The following is a 24,955-nucleotide window of genomic DNA, read 5'->3' as shown; positions in this document are numbered from 1 at the left end:
CCGGCGGCCGCGCTGCTGAGCGGCGGAGCTCAGGCCGGGGAAGCCGCAGCGGAGGCGGCGGCAGCGGCCGCGCCGCCTGTGTCCTCCGCGGGCCCCGGGAGGAGCCGGGGCCGGGGCCGGGGCAGGTGGAGCCAAAGGGCAGCGATACCGCCCCAGCCCCAGGCAATGATGCCCGCCCAGCAGCGCCAGCGCCAGCACAGCCAGAGCTGGGCGGAGGCGAGACCGCGGGGGGATGCTCGGGGACGGGGACTGGGACGGGGCCGGGGGCATGGCCCGGGTGAGCACGGGGAGAGGGAAACTGGAAGAGGAGGGGACACAGGAAAAGAGAGACGGGGATGGGGTGCGGGACAGTGGGAGAGGGAGAGGAGAGACAAGAATTAATAAATTCTCTGTTTTCGCTGCTGCTGCCGCTGCCACCGCTGCAACTGAAGCACCGGGACCGTTTGTCCCCGTGTCCGTTTGTCCGTTGCCCGCTCGGCCCCGCCCCGAGCCCCGCGCTCCCCGGGCAGCCCCTGAGCCTGGCCAAACACGGGAACTTTGCCCTGGTGAGCCAAGAGCCAGAGTCTTGACTCCTGCACAGGGGCACAGCAATGCCCTTGGCTGCTGCTGTGCCTTGTCCCTGCTGAGGGTCAGACACTGTCTGAGCACATTCCCTGAATGCAGAATTTGTACCTGAGCCAAGCACTGCACTTGTGTCTCCAGCATTGCTTTCCAAGTAAAACAGGGGAAGGCAAACTGGGTATAGCTCATGGTATTTTACAGTGTCTAAAACTTGCCGAGTCTCAGATCTTAGAGGTGAGATCCATTTGGAATGAATGGGATGGAGAAACAGCGCAAGATGGAAAAGGGAAACATAAAAATAAATAGAGAAAAATCGAGAAAAACATATTGGTTGTTCCTTTGGATTTTATTTTCATTTCTTAAAAAAACTGTTTCAATTTTCCCAGATTCTTCTCCCCAGTCCTGTCCTTTCCAAAAACCTGTCCTGGAGAACAAGGCGCAGCTCCTGTCACAAGATGTGCCCCCAGCTGCAGCTTCTCTTGGCTTCCCACACTGTGAGTGCAGCACAACTCTTGCAGCAAAGCAGGACAAATATCTGAAGAACTTGACAACTTGTTCTTTCTTTTCCTTGTGCACTGGGGAGTTGTGCCATTGGTAAGGTTTTCATTGTTCCTCTTCTAGCCAAAGAAAACATGATGGGCTACCAGGAATTGTTGGGGAATACAAGCCTGGCTGAATGTGGAGAAAGAATCTCCAGAGCCTGCAGCCAGCAGTGGAGAGCTCATCATTCCAAATGCCCCATGGACATCTTGAAAGTGATCTGGAATGTGAAGATGGGCTGACAGAGGGAGTTTGTTTCTGTGTTCAGTTTAGATGATTCTACATGTCTTGCAGTGGTAGAAATCAAGAGCACAAATAGTTGATGATATGCACCAGGTCATGATAAGCTGGACCTCTCAGTGGATGAGAGAAAGAATGTGAAAAGGAGAAATGCAGGGAATGACTTGGTGAACTTTGTGTGTAAGAAAAGTCATTTTTTTCTTAATAATTCCCAATTCATTCCCTTTGCTTTTATCCTTTTAACAAGGCCAATTGCATCTCAGATTCCCAATGAAATGAGAACCCTGAGCTTGTGGAACTGCCTGAAAGGTGCCCTGTTCCTTTTTCTTCTGCTGCTCAGAAGAAACAATGAAGCAAGTTGGGAAGTTCTGGTATTTCTTTCTCCTGGTGGATTTTTTCATTTTATTTGCCACTGCAGAGGCAATTTCTGTGATGGCCTCTGTCACTTGATTCTATTTCAGCAGCAGCAGCAACAGGGCTGTGTTTGAGCACTGCAAATGTGGCCTGTGTGGCTTTAATACTCCTTGATTTTGTGCTCAGGGACTTGGGAGCATTTTGATCTCTACTGATCATGATGCCTGAAACAAAAATCCTGAGTTCCCTGTGACAAAAGCACAGTGGGTAGCACTGATTGAAAGAGGCAATTGCAGCTCTACTGCTAAAATTCAGGTGGCAAACAGAAGAGGGGCAAGAGCAGCCAGGATCTCCAATTGTCAAGACAAATGTAGATTAAATAATTTTGCGAGACTTTCCTGCAATTTTCTGAGATTTTTCTGGAATTTTGTGGGATTTTGAGAAAATTTAAATAATTTGGGGGGATGTTTCTGGAATTCTGTGGTATTTTTCTGGAATTTTATGGAATTTTTGTCAAATTTAGTGGAAATTTGAGGAGATTTTGTGGGATGTTTCTAGAATTTGGTGGGGTTTTGAGAAGATTTAGGGAATTTTGTAGGATTTTTCTGCAATTTTGTGGGATTTTTCTTAGATTTTCTGGGGTTTTTCTTACATTTTGTGGAAATTTGTGGAGATTTTGAGAGATGTCTCTGGAATTAGTAGGGGTTTTGAGAAGATTTAGGCAATTTTGGGAAATTTTTCTGGAATTTTGTGGGATCTTTATTTTTATGGGATATTGAGGAGATTTTGTGGAATGTTTCTGGAATTTTGAGGGGTTTTGAAAAGACAAGAAGAATTTGGTGAGGGATTTTTCATAGATTTTGTGGAAATTTTTGGAGGTTTTGTGGAATCATTCTTGATTTTTGTGGGATTTTGAGGAGATTTTGTGGGATGTTTCTGGAATTCTCTGGGATTTAGAAGAGACGAAGAATATTGAGGTATTTTTCTTAGATTTTGTGGTATTTTCTGGAGATTTGGTGACATGTTTCCGGAATTTGCGAGGGTTTTCAGAACATTTAGGGAATTGTGTGGGATTTTCCAGCAATTTTGTGGGATGTTTCTGGAATTTTGTAGGATATTGAGGAGATTTTGTGGGAGTTTTGTGGAATTTTGAGGGATTTTGAGGAGACATGAAGAATTTTGTAATATTTTCTTAGATTTTGTGGAAATATCTGGGGATTTTGTGGGATGTTTCAGGAATTTGATGGGGTTTTGAGAAGATTTCTGGAATTTTGTGGGATGTTTCTGGAATTTTGTGAGATTTTTCTTAGATTTTTTCTGGATCCTCAGGAGATTTTGTGGGATGTTTCTGGAATTTGGTAGGGTTTTGAGAAGATTTCTGCAATTCTGTGGGATTTTTTTCTGGAATTTTGTGGGATTTTTCTGAAATTTTGTGGAAATTTATGGAGATTTTGTGGGATATTTCTAGAATTTGGTAGTGTTTTCAGAACATTTAGGGAATGGTGTGGGATTTTTCTGCAATTTTGTGGGATTTTTCTGGAATTTTGTAGGATATTGAGGAGACTTGAAGAATTGTAAGGGATTGTTCTTAGATTTTGTGGAATTTTGTAGAATTTTGTGGTATGTTTCTGGGAATTTGGTGGGGTTTTGAAAAGATTTAGGGAATTGTGTGGGATTTTTCTTGAAGTTTGTGGGATTTTTCTTGGATTTTGTAGGGTATTGAGGAGATTTTGTGGGAGTTTTGTGGAAGTTTGAGGGATTTTGTGGAGACATGAAGAATTTTTAAGTGTTTTCTTAGATTTTGTGGAAATTTGTGGGGGTTTTGTGGGATGTTTCTGGAATTTGGTAGGGTTTTTAGAAGACTTAGGGAATTTTGTGGGATTTTTTTCTGCAATCTTGAGGGATTTTGAAAAGACATGAAGAATTTTGAGGTATTTTCTTAGAATTTGTGGAAATTTGTGGGGGATTTGGTGGGTTGTTTCTGGAATTCGGTAGGGTTTTGAGACGATTTCTGCAATTTTGTGGGATTTTTCTGGAATTTTGTGTGATTTTGAGAAGACTTGAAGAACTGTGAGGTATTTTGATTTTTTGCAATTTTGTGGAGATTTGGTGGGATTTATCTGGAATATGGTAGGGTTTCGAGAAGATTTAGGGAATTGTGTGGGTTTTTTTCTTCAATTTTGTGGGATTTTTCTTGAATTTTGTGGGATATTGAGGATATTTTGTGGGAGTTGTGTGGAATGTTGAGGGATTTTGAGGAGACATGAAGAATTTTGAGGTAATTTCTTAGATTTTGTGGAAATTTGTGGGAATTGTGGTGGATGTGTCTGGAATTTGGTAGGATTTTGGGAAGATTTAGGGAATTTTTTTGAGTTTTTGGAATTTCGTGGGAATTCTTTGCAATTCTGTGGGATTTTACAAAAGTTTAAATAATTTTGTGGGATTTTTCTGGAATCTTGAGGGATTTTGAGGAGACATGAAGAATTTTGAGGTATTTCCCTAAATTTTGTGGTATTTTGTGGAGATTTTGTGGGATGTTTCTGGAATTTGGAAGGGATTTGGGAAGATTGAGGGATTTTTTTAGTTTTTTGCTATTTTGTGGGATTTTTTTGCAATTTAGTAGGATTGTTCAAAAGTTTTAATAATTTTGTGGGATTTTTCTGGAATCTTGTGTGATTTTGAAGAATTTTGAGGTCTTTTCTTAGATTTTGTGGAAATTTGTGAGGATTTTGTGGGATGTTACTGGACTTTGGTGGGGTTTTGAGAAGATTTGTGGAATTTTGTGGGGTTTTTTTCTGGAGTTTTGTGGGATTTTTCTTGAATTTTGTGGAAATTTGTGGGGATTTTGTGGGATGTTACTGTAATTTGGTGGGGTTTTGAGAAGATTTCTGCAATTTTGTGGGGGTTTTCTGGTATTTTGTGGGATTTTGAGGAGTCATGAAGAATTTTGTATGATTTTTCTTAGATTTTGTGGAATTTTGTGGAGATTTGGTGGGATGTTTCTGGAATTTGGTGGGGTTTTGAGAAGATTTAGGGAATTTTGTGGGATTTTTTTCTGGAATCTTGAGGGATTTTGAGGAGACTTGAAGAATTGTGAGGGATTTTTCTTAGATTTTGTGGAATTCTGTGGAGATTTGGTGAGATGTTTCTGGAATTTGGTAGGGTTTTTCAGAACATTTGGGGAATTGTCTGGGATTTTTCTGTAATTTTGTGTAATTTTTCTTGATTTTTTGGGGATATTCAGGAGATTTTGTGGGACATTTTTGGAATTTGGTAGGGTTTTGGGATTATTTAGGGAATTTTTTTAGTTTTTTGCTGTTTCGTTGGATTTTTTTGCAATTTTGTAGGATTTTTCAAAAGTTTAAATAATTTTGTGGGATTTTTCTGGAATCTTGAAGGATTTTGAGAGACATGAAGAATTTTGAGGTATTTTCTTCTATTTCGTGGAAATTTGTGGGGATTGTGCGGGATTTATTTTCTGGAATTTTGTGGGATTTTGAGGAGACTTTAAAAATTTTTGGGCATTTTTCTTAGATTGTGTGGACATTTCTGGAGATTTGCTTGGATGTTTCTGAATTTGGTAGGGTTTTGAAAAGATTTAGGGAATTTTGTGGGATTTGTCTTGATTTTTGTGGGATATTCAGGAGATTTTGTGTGCGTTTTGTGGAATTTTGAGGGATTTTGCAAAAGTTCAAATAATTTTGTGGGATTTTTCTGAAATTATGTGGAAATTAGAGTAGATTTGGTGGGATGTTTCTGGAATTTAGTGGTGTTTTCAGAGAATGTTGGGAATTTTGTGGAATTTTTCTTGATTTTTCTGTAATTTTGTGGAGATTTTGAAGAGACTTGAAGAATTTTGAGGGATTATTCTGGCATTTTGTGGAAATTTGAGGAGATTTTGTGGCATGTTTCTGGAATTTGGTAGGGTTTTGAGTATATTGAAGGAATTTTGTTGGATTTTTCTGGAATTTTGTGAGGTGTTTCATAAATTTAGTAGGATTTTTTTTTGAATGTTGTGGAATTTTCTGCAATTTTGTGGCATTTTGAGGTGACTTGAAGGATTTTGAGGCATTTTTCTGTAATTTTGCGAAAATTTTTGGAAATTTTGTGGGATGTTTCTGGAATTTGGTGGGGTTTTGAGAGCCTTTAGGTAATTTTGTGGGATTTTTCTGCAATTTCGTGGGATTTTTCTGGAATTTTGTAGGTTTTTGTGGAATTTGGAGGGATATTGAGTGGACATGAAGAATTTTGAGGGAGTTTTCTTAGATTGCCTGGAAATTTTTGAAGATTTTTTGGGATGTTTCTGAAATTTGGTAGAATTTTCAGAAGATGTAGGGAATTTTGTAGGACATTTCTGGAATTTTTGATGGAATTGTCTTGAAATGGTTGTGTTTTTTCTGGAATGTTCTGGGATTTTTCTGGAATTTTGTGGAATTGTCTGGAATTTTGTTGGATTTTGAGGAGACTTGAAGAATTTTGTGGAATGTTTCTTGAGTTTTGTGGGAAGCTTTTGAAATGTGGTAGAATTTTCTGGAAATTGGAGGAGATTTGGTGCGATGTTTCTGGAATTTGGTGGCGTTTTAAGAAGATTTAGGGAATTTCGTAGGATTTTACTGGCATTTTGTGGGGTTTTTCTAAAATTTTGTGGAATTCGGAGGAGATTTTGTGGGTGCTTTGGGCATTTGATAAAGTTTTGAGAAGATTTAGGGAAATTTGTGGGGGTTTTTTGAATGTTGTGGGAAGTTTCTGGAATTTTGTGGGGGTTTTGTGGTATTTTGACAGATTTTGTGGGACTTTGAGGAGATTAGAAGAATTTTGTGGGATTTTTCTGCAATTTCGTGTGAATTTGTGGAGATTTGGTGGGATGTTTCTGGAATTTGGTAGGGTTTTGAGAAGTTTTAGGGAATTTTGCGATATTATACTGGAATTTGGTGGGATTTTTCTGGGTTTTTGTGGTGTTTTAAGAAAATTTAAATACTTTTGTGGTATTTTTCAGGAATTTTGTAGGATTTTTTTTAATGTTGTGGAATTTTCTGGAATTTTGTGGCATTTTGAGGAGACATGAAGAATTTTGTGGGATTTTTCTGCAATTTCGTGGAAATTTGTGGAGATTATGTGGAATGTTTCTGGAATTTGGTGGGCTTTTGAAAAGATTTAGGGAATTTTGTGGGACTTTTCTGGTACTTTGTGGAAATTGGAAGATATTTTGTGGCATGTTTGTGGAATTTTGTTGGAATCTGTGGTATTTTGAGGAGACGTGAAGAGTATTGTGGGATTTTTCTTAGATTTTGTGGAATTTTGTGGAGATTTGGTGGGATGTTTCTGGAATTTGCTAGGGTTTTGAGATGATTTAGTGGTTTTATTTTTTATTTTTCTACAATTTTGTGGGATTGTTCTTGAAGTTGGTGGTATTTTTCTTGAATTTGGTGGGATTATTCTGGAATTTTGTGTGATTTCTCTGGAATTTGGTGGGATTTCTTGGAATGATGTGGAATTTTTTAGGATTTTGTGATATTTTGAGAAGACTTGAAGAATTTTGTTGGATTTTTCTTAGATTTTGTGGAAATTTGTGGAGATTTTGCTGGATGTTTCTGGAATTTGGTGGGGATTTGAGAAGATTTAAAGAATTTCGTGGAATTTTTTCTGAAATTTTGTGTGGGCTTTTTTAAATGTGCATTTTCTGGAATTTTGCGAGATTTTGAGATGACTTGTGGAATTTGGGTGGATTTTTCTTAGATTGTGTGGAAGTTTGTGGAGATTTTGTGGGATGTTTCTGGAATTTGGTAGGGTTTTGAGAAGATTTAGGGAATTATGTGGGATTTTTCTGGAATTTTGTGGGATGTTTCTGGAATTTTGTGGGATTTTTTTTGAATATTGTGTAAATTATAGGAGATTTTGTTGGATGTTTCTGGAATTTTGTACAGTTTTGAGAAAATTTAGGGAATGTTTTGGGATTTTTCTACAATTTTGTGGGGATTTTTCTAGAATTTTATGGGATTTTGAGAAAATTTAAATAACTTTCTTGTTTTTTTCTTGAATTTATGAGATTTCTTTGGAATTTTCTGGAATTTTTCTTGAGTGTTGTGGGATTTTTCTGGAATTCTGTGAGATTTTGAGAAGACTTGAAGGATTTTGTGGGACTTTTCTTGGATTTTGTGGAAATTTGTGCGGATGTTGTGGGACGTTTCTGGAATTTGGTAGGATTTTGAGAAGACTTAGGGAATTGTGTGGGATTTTTTTCTGGAATCTTGTGGGCTTTTGAGGAGACTAGGAGAGTTTTGATGTATTTTCTGAAATTTTGTGGAATTTTGTTGAGATTTTGTGGGATGTTTCTGGATTTTGTTAGGGTTTTGAGAAGATTTCTGCAATTTTGTGGGATTTTTGTAGAATTTTGTGGGTTTTTTCTGGAATTTTGTGGGATTTTGGGAACATTTAGGGCAATTTTTATGAAGATTTTGATGAAAAAACCAGGAAAATAAAAGGGGTAAAACTGATGAAGTTTCGGTAAACAAAGATGAAAAGCAAAACCATCCAAAGGGACCTGAACTCCACGCTAAATCCACATGGTTTGGCCAAACATCAGCCAAATGGGGTTAAAATCATCCCAAGGGGTCCAAAGTGCAACCAAAAGGGCATAAAAATGCCCAAACTGGTGTAAAACCCACTCCAAATGGCCTAAAATCACCCTTGAATCTCCCAAATGGTGCAAGATCCACCCTGAAAGTCGCTGGTTTTGCCTCAAATCACCCAAAGGGCCCCAACATCCCCCAACCTGGCCTGAAACGCCCAAAAGGGACCTGAAATCACCCGAAAAGGGCTCGGTTCGACCGGCACCGGGACTGGGAGCGAGACCGAGATCGAGACTGAGACCGAGACTGAGACCAAGAGCGGGCCTGAGACTGGGACTGAATCCGGCACCGGCACTGAGACCGGCACCGCTCCGGGACCGGGACTGAGACCGGGACCGGCACCGCTCTGGGATTGAGATCGACACCGGGACCGGAATCGGCTCCGGGAGTGCCCCGGGACTGCTCTGAGACTGAGACCTAGGCCAGCACAGGGACTGGGATCAACACCAGGAGCGCTCTGAGACCGAGACTGAGACCAGAACCGGGATCAGCACCGGGATCACTCCTGGAGCAGCACTGGGGTCAGCACTGGGATCACTCCTGGAGCAGCACTGGGGTCAGCGCTGGGATCACTCCTGGAGCAGCACTGGGATCAGCACCGGGATCGCTCCAGGACCAGCACTGGGATCAGCACCAGGATTGCTCCAGGACCAGCACTGGGGTCAGCACCGGGATCACTCCTGGAGCAGCACTGGGATCAGCACCGGGATCGCTCCAGGACCAGCACTGGGGTCAGTACCGGGATCACTCCCGGACCACCACTGACACTGGGACAGGAACTGCTCTGAGGCCAAGACCGAGACCAGGACTGAAACCAGCCCTGGCACCGGCACCGAGACTGGCACCGCTCCGGGACCGGGACTGAGACCGGGACCGGGACTGAGACCGGGACCGGCACCGCTCTGGGATTGAGATCGACACCGGGACTGGAATCGGCTCCAGGAGTGCCCCGGGACTGCTCTGAGACTGAGACTGAGGCCAGCACAGGGACTGGGATCAACACCAGGAGCGCTCCGAGACCGAGACTGAGACCAGAACCGGGATCAGCACCGGGATCACTCCTGGAGCAGCACTGGGGTCAGCACTGGGATCACTCCTGGAGCAGCACTGGGATCAGCACCGGGATCGCTCCAGGACCAGCACTGGGATCAGCACCAGGATTGCTCCAGGACCAGCACTGGGGTCAGCACCGGGATCACTCCTGGAGCAGCACTGGGATCAGCACCGGGATCGCTCCAGGACCAGCACTGGGATCAGCACCGGGATCGCTCCAGGACCAGCACTGGGATCAGCACCAGGATCACTCCTGGAGCAGCACTGACACTGGGACAGGAACTGCTCTGAGGCCAAGACCGAGACCAGGACTGAAACCAGCCCTGGCACCGGCACTGAGACTGGCACCGCTCCGGGACCGAGACCAAGACCGGGACTGAGAGTGAGATGGAGACAAAGACTGGGACTGGGAGCGCTCTGGGACCGACACTGGGACCACCACAGCTCCGGGACAGAGATCGACACCGGGACCGGAATCAGCTCTGGGATCGCTCTGGGACCACCGCGTTCGCTCCGGGCCCACCGCATTCACTCCGGGCAGTTTTGGCTGTGTCCCCGGGCGAGACAGGGAAGGGCTGGGAGGGAACTGGGAGAGAACTGGGAGGGAACTGGGAGAGAACTGGGAGGGAGCCCTGGGCGGGGTGGGACCGCCTCTGTTCGCATCGTTCCGGTACAGCCATCCCAGTCCATGTGATCCCAATCTCTGGTGCTGATCCATACGGTCCCGGTCTGTGCAATCCCAGTCTGTGCAATCCCAGTCTGTGCAATCCCAGCCCATGGATCCCAGTCTGTGTGGTCCTGCATGGCACACACTCCAAGAGTCTGGAATTCCAGTTGCCAGCAAAGAAAAGATGTTCCTGCCCTTGAAGGCAAAGCTCTTGAGAAGGGGCCGAGAGCCAAGTGCAGCAAGATCTTACAGTGACATTTCCCTGCCAGCCCCCAGAACTTCCCCCATGCTTGTTGTAGCTCCTGGATTGGGAATTAAATCAGGGCAGGGTCTCCGGTGGGAGCTGCCCTGGGTGCAGGGAGACGCTGATGTTAGCGTTCAGGAACACACATAATCACAGATTGATTATATGCAGGTGCTTGATTGAAGCACATGGGAACTAGGGGTATCAGCAACCCAAATCTAGCTCCATCGTCTTTGTCCAAAGTGCACGTATTTCTACAATTTCAGCTGTAGCAGTAATCACTGTAACAACCTAATCAATATTGCTTCATTAATATTGCTTGATTAGCTTTATCAATATTGCTTCATGAGAGTTAGCTCATCCTTGTATGAACATGTACGAATCTTATCTCTGGATGGGTATCTTGGAATTCCCAAATACCAGTTCCCGTTACCGTAAACATTTCAGCTTGCTAGACCATCCCCAATACCAGACATTCTTGCAGCCTACTTCTTCATGGTTTTAAGAAACATTTTCAGAAACATTTAACCCCATAGTAAGAAGGCTGTCACTGCTGTGGTGTCACAGTGAGGAGGAAATTAGGGCTGTCACAGCTATGGTGTCACAGAGAGGAGAACACTGAGGCTGTCAGTGCTGTGGTGTCACAGACAGGGGAACACTGGGGCTGTCACTGCTGTGGTGTCACAGAGAGGGGAGCACTGGGACTGTCACTGCTGTGGTGTGTGATAGATTGACATTTAAGTAAAAAAGAGAAACAGCTAAAGAAGTTAAGGTTGTGGAGGCTGATGGGAGTTTTTTTTTCTGGCCTATAACTGGTCATTTCCGAGAATTGACAGTAGTTTTGACCATTAAAAAGTGATATCAACCTGTGAACATCACCCTTTAAAACTTAAGCATGGGAATTTCTCTTTCTCTTTGGTTCCTGGCTTTTGAAGAGGTAACAGGGCTCTGGTTCATCCTCCTCCCCCCCAGACAGGACAAGGCTGCGGGGTGAGCAGGACTGGCCTGAGTTCTGCGATTCCTGGGGGGGGTGGAGACTGTGAAGTGACAGGAGCCCCTTCCCAGAGGGAAGTACTCCCATCTGTACTAGTGGACTGCCCTGACTGTAAATCTTTGAGTTCATCAAAGGGTCATTGCTAAACAAAACCTTGGTTTTGCCTCCTGAAATTGCTCATCAGGCTCTGTCTTTGGAGATGCCCTTGATGGTTGCCTCTTTTCCTGGGCATGGCACTGGAGGAGGTCCAGGCCCAGGTGATGCCACTGAAGGAAATGTGCCCTCATCCCAGGGATGCTCAACACAAACTCCCCCAGCCCCTCAGTGCCCTGCCGCTGGTCACAGCAGCCCCTGCCTGGCTCCTGCCTGCCCACACCATGGTCAGCCATGCCTGCTCCTGGACATGGAGCTCAGCCGGGGCTGGTGCTGTGTGGGCTTTGCTGGTGGTACCAGCCAGACACTGGGGTGAGAGCTCCATCTCTTTATTGGAACAGAAGAGCTGTGCTGGGCCCTGCCCTGGCAGGAGGGACCCACCTTCAGTCCAGGCCACAGAGCAGGGCGGGTCCCTTCAGGGACACAGGGCCTTGCTTTGGGTGGTGGCAGCATCTGCACAGCAGCAAGCTGGTAATGCAGCTGTGACAGGGACATCACGTATGGGCATGGAGATGTGAAATGTGTGGTGCAGGTGTCCCTGAGGGAGGTGTTTGGCTGGACTTGTGAAGCTGCAGAGGGGAACCTGTTGAGAGAGGAGATGGCTGAGGCCCCAGCTGCAGCTGGCACACAGGGACCCTCTTGCACACTGGGAGATTCTCACTGTGCTCAAAGTTTCCCTCTGAAGACTAAGAGGTGAATGGGGATGGGCTTAGCAGCTGATCTGCAGGCCAAACAATTGAGTTAGCAAAAGAAGAAATAGAGAAAATACAAGTTTATCCATAGCATGGAAGAAAGCAAGGCTGTTAGCATAGAAACCGCTAAAATAGATACATAAGGAATATTTGCAGTTCAGGGATACGTGATCAGCATACGTGCCTTAATAATCTCTTGTAAACTCTTGCCAATTAATTATTGACATTATTTGCTTTGTACCAATAAAATACAATGAGCCATTGCTTTGTCCAATGAATATAATGACCTGTTTTGATATAACTAATGACTTAAATCATGCTTTCTTAAGGGAATAAAAGCTGAGAACACCTCGTAATACAGAAGAAGCCGTTGTATTTTCTGCACAAGTCAGTGTGTGTATTGTGTGTAGTGTGTCCATCTCAACAGTGACAGGTCAGAAATCCTGGAATATATCTGGGTAAAGCTTTTATATTGGTTGTTGAGACTAGGTACAAATCTCCAGTGGGAAAAGAGCCTCTTTAGTAGGCTGGGTGCCTTGGGTTGTCTTAGTTCTTCCCAGAGTTAAGATTACCAATTGAATGCAGTTTCAGTTTTTATTCTAAAAGTGTAAAGTATTCCAAGTTTTTCAGAAGTCTAAAACTACATTGATAACTCTGAAAGTACCATGGAAATGAGGAAGAAATGTTTGTGGATTTCTTTCTATAAAAAATATTTCTAAATATTTCTAAATATTTCTAGAAACTTTTAATTCCTAAAAACAAGAAAAAAAAATGGGGTCACCTTTGCAGAATTCTAAAATTCTTTTGAGAAATCCTAAACTACTATGGAAATTGGGAAGAAACATTTGGGGATTACTCTCTACCAAAAATGATTCTAAATAGCACTAAAAATTTCTAAAAATGAAAAACAAAGATAACGTTGCCCCATGCCCGGCTGCTGGTGGCAGAGCAAGAAGCTGATAATGCAACTTTGGCAGGGACAACAGACACTGGCTTGGAGATGCAGAAAGACAGGTGTAGTTCTCCCTGAATGAAGCCAGTCTTGTGAAGTTACAGAGGCGTTCCTGTTGAGAGAGGAGGCGGCTGAGGCCCCCAGCTGCCGCTGGCACACAGGGATCCTCCTGCACAGCAGGGCCCAGAGCTGCCAAGGCTCCCCAGCATGGCTGGAGCTGCTGGCACAGCTTGGCCCAGCTGGACAGCTGCCCCTCAAGGCCCTGGAGAGCAGGGGATGGCTCTGGGCAGGGTCCCTGCTGTCTGCTTTTCAAGGGCAATCTTATCACCACTCTTTCTCCTGCCCACCTTGCTTTGCCTCTGCCTGGAGCTCCTGGGACTGCTCCTGGCCATGATTAATAATCACGGCTTATTCTGTCAGGAAAGGGACATTGAGAAGTTGTCTCCAGCATGCACCATGATCTTCACAATGTGATTGACCAGGACTGCACGTCAATCCATATCTCAATGCCAGTCTGGACAGGAGTACAGATCAGAAGCGTTTTCATGGTGTGCTGGGCTCCCCATCCTGTTTAGGGAATGAGGCACTGCAAGGAGGTCCTCAGTGGCAGAGAAGCCACTGCCTGAGATGTAACCCCGGGTGCCTCCTGTGGCTCAGGGAGCGGCTGTGCCTGTAAATGTGTGTTTGTCTGCAGCACAGAGCCCAGGCTTAGCAAGGCCCTTGTTGTGCCTCGGGCACTGCTCGGCAGCCCCATCGGACCCGGGCCCTCAGCCCTTCCCTGTTGGGGACTGACCTGGCCCAGCCCAGCCATGGGGCAGGGCCCGACAAGGGCGCGGTGGGTCCAGAGGCCCGGCCTGGCCCCGGTCCCCAAGGGATGGGCTCTGTCTGCCTGCACAGCCCACAGGCGAGGCCCGAGGCTCTGCAGGAAGCTTCCTGCCAGCTTTGCAAAACCTCCACCGAGAGTGTCCCTTGGCTGTGCTGAGAAGACTAACAAACCCCTCTAGTTTAACCCCACTGCACACCTCATGAGGGATCTCTGCAAATCTTAGGAGAGACCATATTCATTTGTGCCTCATGAGGGATCTCTGCAAACCTTGGCAGGGACCCCAAAATATCCCTTGTTACTCACAGGGAATCCATGCACACCTTTTGAGAGACCCCAAAATAACCTTGTGTGCCTCACAAAAGAATCCAGCCCCCAGCCCACTTTAGGAAGGACTTGGCTCCTCTCCGGGCCTTGATGGCAACCACTAAACCGCCACGTAAATCACGAGGAACTCAAGCCCCCTGCCAGTCTTACAGTGTTCTCCAGTCACCTGTTGCCATAGAAGTGACCCCAATTCCCCTAAGAATTTCAAGAGGAAACCTCAGCCACATGCACTACTTACAAAAGACCCAAACACATGCATGTCTTACTGGAAAACACAACACCCTGTCCGTGTGCCTCACGATGGACCCCAATCATCTGGCAGCCTTACAGGGGTCCCCCATCACCTGCATGCCATAGAAAAGCCAGGTGTGCCATTAACTCTAGCCAGCAGCGTGTTCCATGACAGAAACCTCTCCAATGCCTTTCTGGGAATTGGGAACACGTGCTGTGGTGCCAGCTGCATCTGCGGGAGCCATGGGCAGTGTGAGTCTGTGCTGTGCTCCACTGCTGAGCTGGCAGCACGGTGGATATGGCCAGGATATTCCCTGTTTCCCCCAGGTCTGGGGCCTGCAGGTACCTTGCCACCCCATGGCACAGGCTGTGCTGCCCAACAAAGCTCAGAAGGCCGAGAGGAGAGCCTGAGGGCAGCAGGAAGAAGCCCCTGCTCTAGAACTGAGGGAGTTCTTCCAGAACCCAAGATGGTGAATTGAAGAGATTTCCAGGGTGCTAAAAGTTTTTCTCTGAAGACTAAGAAGTAAGCTTGTCAGAAATCCCTGAAAATATCTGGCAAAATATTTTATGTAATTTTTCTTTGACTAGGTCCAAATCTCCAGTGGGAAAAGAGCCTCCCCAGTATGCTGGGTGACTTGGGGTGTCTTAATTCCTCTTAGAGTAAACATTACCAATTAAATGCAACTTCATGTTTAATTGCAGAAGTGGAAAAAAATGTTCCAGAATTCTAAAACTACTTTGAAAAATATGTTATTAATATGGAAAAAGGGAAGAAACATTTGGGGATTACTTCTTACTAAAAATAATTCTAAATATTTCAGAATATTTCTAATTTTTAAAAATAAAAAATAAAGATAACAAGGTGGGTTCCCCAAGCCCGGCTGCTGCCTGCCCAGCCAAGGCTGTGGCCAGTCAAGCAGCTGCACCAGTGCTGGTGGTACCAGCCAGACCCCAGAGCAGAAGCCCAAAGGTGTTGCTCAAACTCTGCCTTGGCAGGAGGGTCCTGCCTTCAGTCCTGTCCAGACACCAGGGCCAGCACTTTTAGGGAGAGAGGGTCCTGTTCTGGGTGGCGGCGGCACAGCAATAAGCTGATAACACAGCTTTGGCAAGGAAAACAGACACGGGCTTGGAGATGCAGGAAGCGAGGTGCAGTTCTCCCTTGACTGAGTGTAGAGGTTTAGGTTCACACTGAGCTCTTTGGCCAGACATCTGAAGCTGCAGAAGCACTCCTGTAGAGAAAAAAGGTGGCTGAGGCCCCCAGCTGCAGCTGGCACACAGGGACCCTCCTGCACAGCAGGGCCCAGAGCAGCCAAGGCTCCCCAGCACGGCTGCAGCTGCTGGCACAGCTTGGCCCAGCTGGACAGCTGCCCCTCAAGGGCCTGGAGAGCAGGGGATGGCTCTGGGCAAGGTCCCTGGTCAGGAGTGGGCCCCAGAGCACCTCTGCCTGTCAAGGACAATCGCGTCCCCGCTCTTTCTCCTGCCCACCTTGCTTTGCCTCTGCCCGCTGCTCCTGGGGCTGCTCTTGGCCAGGCAGCCTCAGTGGCAGCCAGCACTGGCTGCAGCCCCAGCGGGCTCCCCAGGACAAGGCCCAGCAATTAAGAGGCCAATGAAAGGCCTGGGCAGCAGCAGAACTCTCAGTAGTTATTTGGACAACCAAGGCCTATCCAAAAGTGCACAGCAGCCACACTGGGAATGTTTCTATTCTACAATAGACTTTCAAAAGAAGCTGTTTGAGGGAAAGATGAACAAAATACTCACCTTTTTGTCTTCCAGACATACCAGATTCCAACACCACAGAAAATGAAGACAAGCACCAAACAAAGCAGGCCTGACATTAATTCTAGCCAACAGCGTGCTCCTTGACAGAAACCTCTTCTGATGTCCTTCTGGGAATTGGGAACTTGTGTTGTGCCGGCTGCATCTGTGGGAGTGTAATAAATTATTTGTAAATAAAAATTCGTACAGGTATAAATAGAATGTATATGTGTTGAAATAATATAAAATTCAAAAATGTACATAAACCCTTTCTCCAAGCCTGGCCGGGAGTTTCCTCCAAAGGCAGTGGATTGCAGCCAACACCCAGATAACGAACATTAGCTCGGAAAATAGACAGGACGAGAGCCATCAGGAAAACAAAGGAATTAGCTCGGAGGAGAAACCCATCTCCGGACCTGACCAACGTCCCTGCAGATCTCTGTTGGGAAACAATCAAGGTCAACAAAGACAAGCCTCAGAAAAAGTATCCGTCGCTAGACCTGAACGCCCCACCTGTCAAACCAGTGTTGGAGATGCAATCACTGGAAACAAAAGGGAAGGCTCTGCCAAGATATCCATCGGCACCAATCCCGGGTCACACCACTTCTGCCTTGATAACCCAAATTGAAATACATACAGAGTCTCTTTACATATGAGGAGACTCTGTCCGGACACTGGTTAGGTCTATTTTTCCAAGCCAGGAAATCTATTCACCAGACAATCAAGAACACTTGGTGAATGGAGCCTGCTTGGAATTTTAGCCTGAGGACTTAAAATCCCTATAAAACCCCAAGCCTGAGAACACTCAGATGTGGATTTGGGAACCCTACACCTCCGGTGTAGACCCTGTCCACCCAGCGCTGCGCTGACCATTTTTATTGTGTTTTTTTTTTTTTCTCTCGTTGTTGTTCTTTGCTGTTTATTAATAAAATTTCTCTTTTTGATTTTATCCCAAATTTGCCTTTGCATTTATAACAGGGAGCAATGGGCAGCGTGAGCCTGTGCTGTGCTCCACTACTGAGCTGGCAGCATGGTGGGTACCTCCAGGATATTCCCTGTTTCCCCCAGAGCTGAAGCCTGCAGGCACCTTGCCGGCCCTTGGCACAGGCTGTGCCACCCAACAAAGCCCAGAAAGCCGAGAGCAGAGCCCAGGGACAGCGCAGCTGCTTGGGCAGTGGCTCCTTCCAGGGACACGGGCCAAACCCATCCCTGAGCAGCCACTGCCACCCCTGACCCTCCCTGCTCTGTGACAGCTCCCCCAGCCCAAGGGGACAGAGCCAGGCCCTGTCAGGGGCCAGTGCAGCCCTGGCCCAGTTGGGAGCCAGGGCTGGCTGTGGCCCTGGGCTTTCAGCAAGGCTCCCACTCGGGGCTGCCCCTGTGTCTTGGGCCTCTGGATGCTTAGGGCCAGCTCTGGGAGCAGCTGCAGTGGGATGGACATCGGTGCACGAGTCCCATTTCCTAGGGGCTGGGAACGAGCTCCAGAGGTTTGGAAGCCGAGGTGCCTCCAGCTTTGGCTGCTGCTGGGCTCTTCCCTGTGGGAAGAGCTGCTGGCACACAGCCCCACCGAGGGCTCGGTCCAGCACAGCAATTACCTCCTGTGTCTGGGCCTGTGCCTGCAATTGCTTCCCTTCTTTCAGGAAATGCCGCCTTCCATAGAGTCTCTCTGTCCATCCCTTGAGAAAGGAAGAGGCACAGCTGGATCAGATGGAACCATTACATAGCAGGGAAGTGGCCTCTTCAGGAGGCAGTGCTTGTCAAAGACATGGAAGAGCATCAGGAAAAGCCAGGCTCTCTCTTTTCCAAACCACCATCCCTCTTGAACTACTCAGATCAGCAAATTGCGGAGGATCTCAAGGCATTCATGGGCCATGGTGCCGTTTGGGCACCCTGTCTGCTGATGCCAAATGCCTTCCTGCAGAGACTGGGGAGAAGCTGCAACCAGGCCAGATGGATAAAGAGCCGTGCAGGGTGTGAAGGCATTGGGCCTAAAGATAAGTAAATATAAGGCTAATTAGTAGACTAACATAACACAAGGCTTAGTACACACACGCAAACCTGTAAGGTTATCCAAAGGACAACGAGGAAGAGGAGAAGCCTTTGGCAAAAGACCACCAAAAGAAGACTGAAGAACTCCTAACAACAAGTGAGGCATGCACTGTGAAGAAAAGTGATATATAATCAGAAAAATCGGAACTAGAAGGAAACTTACAGGAAACATTAATGAATATGTATAAGCATACAGTATATAAGTTTAGCTTGAAGTGCTTTGTTTTGAACGTGAAGCAGGGGGGGAAGCCTCCGTACCCTGGTCAGTTTTGCTTATGCTTTAATCATACTTAATTTCTAGCAGATTATGTATATAAATTTTAATTTTTATTAAACTTGATTATTTTACTAAACTGTATTCTTTTATATCACATTACTATTCAATTTAGTAAATTGTATTCATTTTTAATTAAACTGCCATTGAGCCAAGGGACCTAGTTGTCAAAATTCTAATTTCATTTATAACAATATTTTAACAAAGAAGGCTGTTACAACAACATTGGTATTTACCAAACATGACACAACATGAGCTATATTAACAAAGAAGGCACCTTACGGTGACAACATTCTGCTGTTCAAACTGTAAAACATCCTTCTGTACTGATCAGGAGGTCACGATTTACTCTTTACAATCCTGATGCTGAATGTCTCCTGAGGACATCTGGTCACAGAGAAGAATGAGCCCCTTGTGGGCTGCCCCTGTTTGGACAACCTGCTCCTCACCCCGAGCCTCAGCATGTCTGACATTGCCCACCTGGGACTGACATCCCAAACATTTATCAATTTTTCTTTATCATTAAAATCTAATAAATTAATAAAAATTAAATTATATTTTTTATAATAATATTATTCTGTATTTTTATAACCTAAGTTTTATATTTATATTAAAGAATTGATACATTTTTAGCAACTAAAACCATTATCAGTTCTTGGTTCAAAGTAACACAATTCCCTTCATTAATTAATTGATCACTATTTCTCCCTCTTTATGCTAATTACACTTATTTTTAGTCCTTTGATCATCTTTTTTAATAATTTTCTCAGACGGGGTAAAAGGGACCACTTTGGGGTCCATGGAGACTTTTCTGGGGAACATTGGGGCAGTTTTGGGTCTGGGGAGGGAATTTAGAGAGAACTTGGGGGTCTGGAGGACACTTGGGGAGCCGGGTGGGCACTTGGAGGGGCACTTAGGGATTCTGTGGGACAATTCGGGGCCTGGGGGAGCACTTGGGGGTCCAGGGGGGCACTTGGAGGTCAGGGAGGGGAATCTGGGGGCCCTTCAGGGTCCGGGCGGGCACTTGAGGGGCTGTAACAGGGAATCTATGGGCCGCGGGGGATGATGGGAGTTGTAGGCGCCGGTATAATACGGTTTAATGGAGCCGCGGAGCATCACGGGAGTTGTAGACGCAGCTCCAATGGGTTCCGGTGAGGCGCGGGGCATGACGGGAGATGCAGTCCCGGCTGGAATAGCGCTCTATGGGCGCCGCGGAGCATGATGGGAGCTGTAGTCCCGGAAGTGGCTCGGAAGGCGCGTTTGGCGGTGTGGGGAAGCGCTTGGAGAACACTTTTGCATCCGAGCCATGGCTGCAGGTGCTCGGGGGGAATGTATCCGGCTCGGGAGCACTTGGGGGGAACCTGGGGAGCGCTAACCGGGCTCTTTAGGGCGCGGGGCACGGCAGGAGGTTTGGGCGCGGAACTGTGTTCTGAGTGGCTCAAATAGCGCGGGGGATTGAGCAGGAGGTGGGGTTAGGGAAGAGGTGGACGAGGGTGGAAGAGGGGGAGCAAGAAGAAGAGGAGGGAGAAAGGAGGATCAGGGAACGGAGATGGAGCCACGAGGTCAAGCACTCCCTGAATTCACAGCCGCCTACCTATGGGATCATCACACCCCATCCCACAGCTGACTGGGCAGGGGGAGCTTTGCCCAGATATTCTGAGGGGTCCCTGGTTTGGGCTTCTTGAGGGGATGTTTGGAGAACGAAGAACTCCAAACCTGAGCAGAAAATGCCCCTTGGGGGTAAATTGGGGGGTCCCAGCATCCCTAAGTGGGGAGATGGGAACAGGGAACTTTTCTGATTCCTGGCACTCCCAGCAGCCTGGGGAGGGCAGGGACCAAGTAGACGGGGGACCCCCAGTACAAGCGTGACCCCCAGCAGCTGGGACAGGGGGGAACCGCTGAACACCAAAGTGGAGAGACCAGAGATGGGGAACTCCTGGGAGACATTTTCAGGGCTGAATCTTGGTGTTTGAGAGGTTTTTATGGACTCCAGATGGCTGGTGACTTCTAGAGATGGACTTGGACAGGAGGAACCCCATAATCCAATGTGCTCATGAACTGTATTTTTCCCGAAACCAGGATTTCCCATTCCCAAACTTTGGCTGGATGGAGGAGCAGGCTGTGAGGAAGAGGAAGATGCCCCAGGACACCCAGGCAGGTGAGGAGGAAGTCAGTGCCCCTTTCCCCCTCTCTCCTGCTCCATCTCCCAGCCCAGCCTGGCCCCCGGCTGCAGGACAACCCCGCTGCCGACGCCGTCCTGCCGGGGACGCACTGGGGGGATCTCCTTCCCCTTCCCTCTGGCACGGAGGCAAATCCCATCCTCTCCTTGTCCTTCCTTCCCCAGACAAGAAGCTGAGGATGGAGACCAGGGAGGACAAATCCCTGGGGCAGAACCTCGTGGAAGAGGCCGTTTTGAGCAGCTCCACAGTGCAGGAATCCAACGGGGAGGAAAAGCCCTGGAGATCCCACAGGAGGAGGGGCTCCAAACCCATCCCAGGGTGCTCTGAGGAGGAAAGACCCACCCTGTACCGGGAGGGTTGCCAAAGATCCAGCCGTGGCTCTGAGCTGGTGGTCCATGAGCAGCCTCAGGATGGGGAGAAGCCCTACAAGTGCTTGGAGTGTGGGAAGAGCTTTGGCCGGAGCTCATTCCTGATCTGCCACCAGATGATCCACACTGGGGAATGGGCCTACGAGTGTGGGAAATGTGGGAAGGGCTTCAGCTGCAGCTCCCACCTCATCAGGCACCAGCGCATCCACACTGGGGAGAGGCCCTACGAGTGTCCTGAGTGTGGGAAGTGGTTTTGGACCAGCTCCACTCTCCTCCTGCACGAGCGGATTCACATGGATGAGAGGCCCTTCCGCTGCCCCGACTGTGGGGAGTGCTTCAAGTACAACTGCACCCTCGTCACCCACTGGTGCATCCACACTGGGGAGAGGCCCTATGAGTGTCCCGGGTGTGGGAAGAGGTTTCAGACCAGCTCCCATCTCCTCGTGCACCAGCAGATTCACACGGATGAGAGGCCCTTCCGCTGCTCCGACTGCAGGAAGGGCTTCAAGTCCACCTCATCACCCTTGTCAGGCACCGGCGCATCCACACTGGAGATGGCCCTAGAAGTGTCCCCCGTGTGGGAAGAGCTTCACCCAGATCTCTAACTTGACCCAACACCAACAGAGGCACCAGTAAGGGAAGCCTCTGCCTTGGAGGTTGGGCCCTGCAAGCCCAGGAAGAAACTCCACCCTGGGCCCCTCGTGGGGTGGCAGCCCAGGGATTTCTGATTGCGTTTGGGCCCCTGGGGTTTCTCCCTTGCTGTGTTCCCAGTGGTCCCTGACCTGGAACTCCACCCTGGTTCTCAAACCCCATCTCCCTGCCTCTGTTTGGGGCTGTCTCTGGATCTGAGTTTGTTCCTGAGCTGAATAAATGGTTTCCTGAGCAGAATCCCATCTCGTTGGTGTCCCCTACTGGTTCCAGGTAACTGTGGCCTCCGTGGACATGATGTTGCGGCCCCGGAACGTGAGACCCCACAAAATTGAGACCCGCCCCCAGACCCCCCCAAAATTCCCTAAAATTCACCCATGTCCAACAAAATTCCTTTAATTTCCTTAAAATGTCCTTTTTGTCCCCCTCCAGGACCAGGTGCTTCAGCTGGATCTCAGGGACAGCCCCAGGAATTTGGAGGACGTCTCTCCTCCCCTGCCACTCCCAAGAACCTGCTGCTTTTGGGAAAAAAAATTTTCAGAAATTCTTTGGATTCAAGGAGGAGTTCCCCCATTTTTGACACATTTTTTGGGGGTTCTCCCCCAGATTTTATCCTTTTTTGTTTGGTTGGGTTTTTTTTGGTTTTTTTTTTTTTGCTATTTTTTGGTGGCTTTGGCATTCTTCAAAGTGGGCTTTTTTTGGAGGGGGTTCCCACAATTTTTTTGAGGGGTCCCTCAATTTTTTTGGAGGGAATCACCCCCTCTCTCAATTTTTCCTCTGTCCCCCTTTCCCCCTTTCCCCAAATTGGGGTGGGGGTGGTCTTTTTTTTTTTTTTTTTATTTTTACCTTTTTTCTTCCCCTTTTTTTTCCCTCTTTTTATTTATGTGCACTTAATTTGAGGGGACTGAGGGGCAGGAATTTTGGAGAGGTGTCGCCCAGCGTGCTGGAAAAGTTGGGGGCACTCTCCTCCCCAAAAAAACGGGAAAAATCCTGGGAATTCTGGGGTTTCCCCCCCTTCCCAAACTGTGAAAAATGTGAAATTAAAAATTTACGTTCTCAGCTTTTTGGTGATTTTTGGGGGAAGGAGTTGCAATTTTGGGGGGCTTCTTGGGAGGGGTCACTGGTTTTTTGCAGGGGATCTCCTGAGTTTTGGGGGGGAATTTGGGAAACTGGGGGGAATTTGGGGTTTTGAGGGGAAAATTTGGGGTTTTGGGGAGAACTTTTGGTTTTTTAAGGGGAGGATTTGGGGTTTTGGGGAAAAAAATGGGTTTTGGGGAGAAAATTTGGGGGTTTTGGGGGAAAATTTAGGGGGTGGGGAGAATTTTGGGGGTTTTGGGGGGAAAATTTGGGATTTTGGGGGGGAAATTTGGAGTTTTGGGGGAGATTTTTTAGTCTTGGGAGGATCTGGGACTTTTGAGGGTGTATGGGGGTTTTTCAGTTTTTGGGGGGATTTGTGAGGAATTTTGGGATTTTGGGGGAGGAATTTGGTGGTTTTAGGGGGAAATTCAGGGGTCCTGAGAGAGGTTCTGATTTTGGGAAGGGGATTTGGGGAGCATTTTTTGGGTTTGAGGGAATTTCCATTGGTGGGGAGGGGCACTTTGGGGAGGCATCCTGAATTTGGGGAGGGGTCTCGGGGGGGATTCCTGATTTTAATTCGGGGTTTGGGTTGGATTTGGGGAGATTTTCCAGCGATGGGAAGGCATCTCAGGGGTGGGATTTGAGGAGAGGTCTCATCAGGGCACCATCCTGAGCTGGAAGTGGGGAGGATGTTGGGAGTGGAATTTGGGGAGGATCTGGGGGGAGTTTTCCAGCCATGGGGAAGGGTCCTGATCCCGTGGCAGTTCCTGAATTTGGGGAGCAGTCTGGAATTTGGGAGAGGTGTCTCATTGGGGCAGCAGGCGGAGCTGGAAGCAGGGCACGATGTTGGCGAAGCCGCTCTCCAGGGGGGCCGTGGGCAGCTCCTCGGGGGGTGCTGGGGGTCGCGGCCGCAGGCGCTGCAGCAGCGAGGTCAGGAACAGGAACAGCTCTGCCCGCGCCAGCGCCTCCCCCAGGCACAGCCACTGCCCTGTGGGGAGGGGGCATCAGCACCGCCCCACCCCAAAGGGTCGGGGGACCCAAAGGGGTCTGGGGGTCTCTAGAGGGGCTGGGGGTCCCAGAGGGATGGGGGTCGCTAGAGGGACTGCAGGTCCCAAAAGGGGCTGGGGGTCCCAAAAGGGCTGGGGATCTCTAGAGGGGCTGGGGGTCCCAAAGGGGCTGGGGGTTTCAGGGATTGGGGATTCCAAAAGGGCCGAGGGGATTCCAAAGGGTCTGGGGACTCTGGCGGCTACGGGATCCCAAAAGGGTCTGGGGTCCCAAAAGGGTCTGGGCTACCCCAAAAAGGGTCTGGGGGGGTCCCTAAAGGGTCTGGGAGCTTTGGGATTGGGGTCTAAAAATGGTCTGGGGGTTTCAGGGGTGGGGGTCCCAAATGGGTCTGGGGTCCCCACCCCGAGGAATTTTGGGATTCCAAAAGAATGTAGGGCCCCACCCCAAAGGAATTTTGGGATTTTTGGGATTCCAGAAGGATTTAGGGCCCCACCCCAAGGATTTATGGGATTTTTGGGGTGCCCACTGGCCAAGAAGGGCACAAAGGCCTTATTGTGCTGGAACTAAGCCTGCTCATCCAGGAAGTTCCCAGGGTCAGATTTGGGGGATTTTTGAAGGATTTGGGGTTGTTTAGGACCAAGCTCAGCAGGGGGTAAATGTCCGTGCCCTGTGGGGTCAGGTGTGGGGCCAGAAGGGTCATTTGGAGTCAGGTGAGGGGTCAGAGGGGTCCTTTAGAGTAATTTGGGGTTTATTGTGGTAATTTGGGGTCATTGGTGTCATTTGGGGTTACTAGGGTGTAAGAGAAAGTCCAAAGTTTCCCTCATCTGCCCCACAACCATTGCAAGAACAGAGACCAAGACCCTGAAGACGCCAAGGGACTTTGTGCAGGGGTTCTGGCCTGGTTGAGGTGGCAGCTTGCCAGGTGATGGTTTGCAGGTGTGCTTGTTGTGCTCTCAAGGTACACTGCCTTCATTCCTGCTGCTGAGCAGGGACTTGTAAGGAGCGGCCTGTTCTGTACCTTACACCTGCTTCCCAGAGCAAGGGGTCTCATCACAATAGCCGAGGAATTTCCCTTGGCCACCTATTGGCCAGCTGCCCCTTGCTTTGAAACAGACTATAAAAGTGACTTTTCTAAGTTATTT

The 24,955-nt window shown here is 47.8% G+C and overlaps 1 pseudogene; it reads left to right on the top strand.

Annotated features, from left to right (window-relative positions):
- Nucleotides 1-268: 268 nt before the first annotated feature.
- The window catches only part of LOC131586346 (zinc finger protein 850-like), a 152,559-nt pseudogene continuing 127,872 nt past the window's right edge, over nucleotides 269-24,955 (top strand).

The sequence above is a fragment of the Poecile atricapillus genome, chromosome 19 (genome assembly GCF_030490865.1).
Source record: "Poecile atricapillus isolate bPoeAtr1 chromosome 19, bPoeAtr1.hap1, whole genome shotgun sequence".
Lineage (NCBI taxonomy): Eukaryota > Metazoa > Chordata > Aves > Passeriformes > Paridae > Poecile > Poecile atricapillus.
This window is presented reverse-complemented; position numbering and strand designations above follow the sequence as displayed.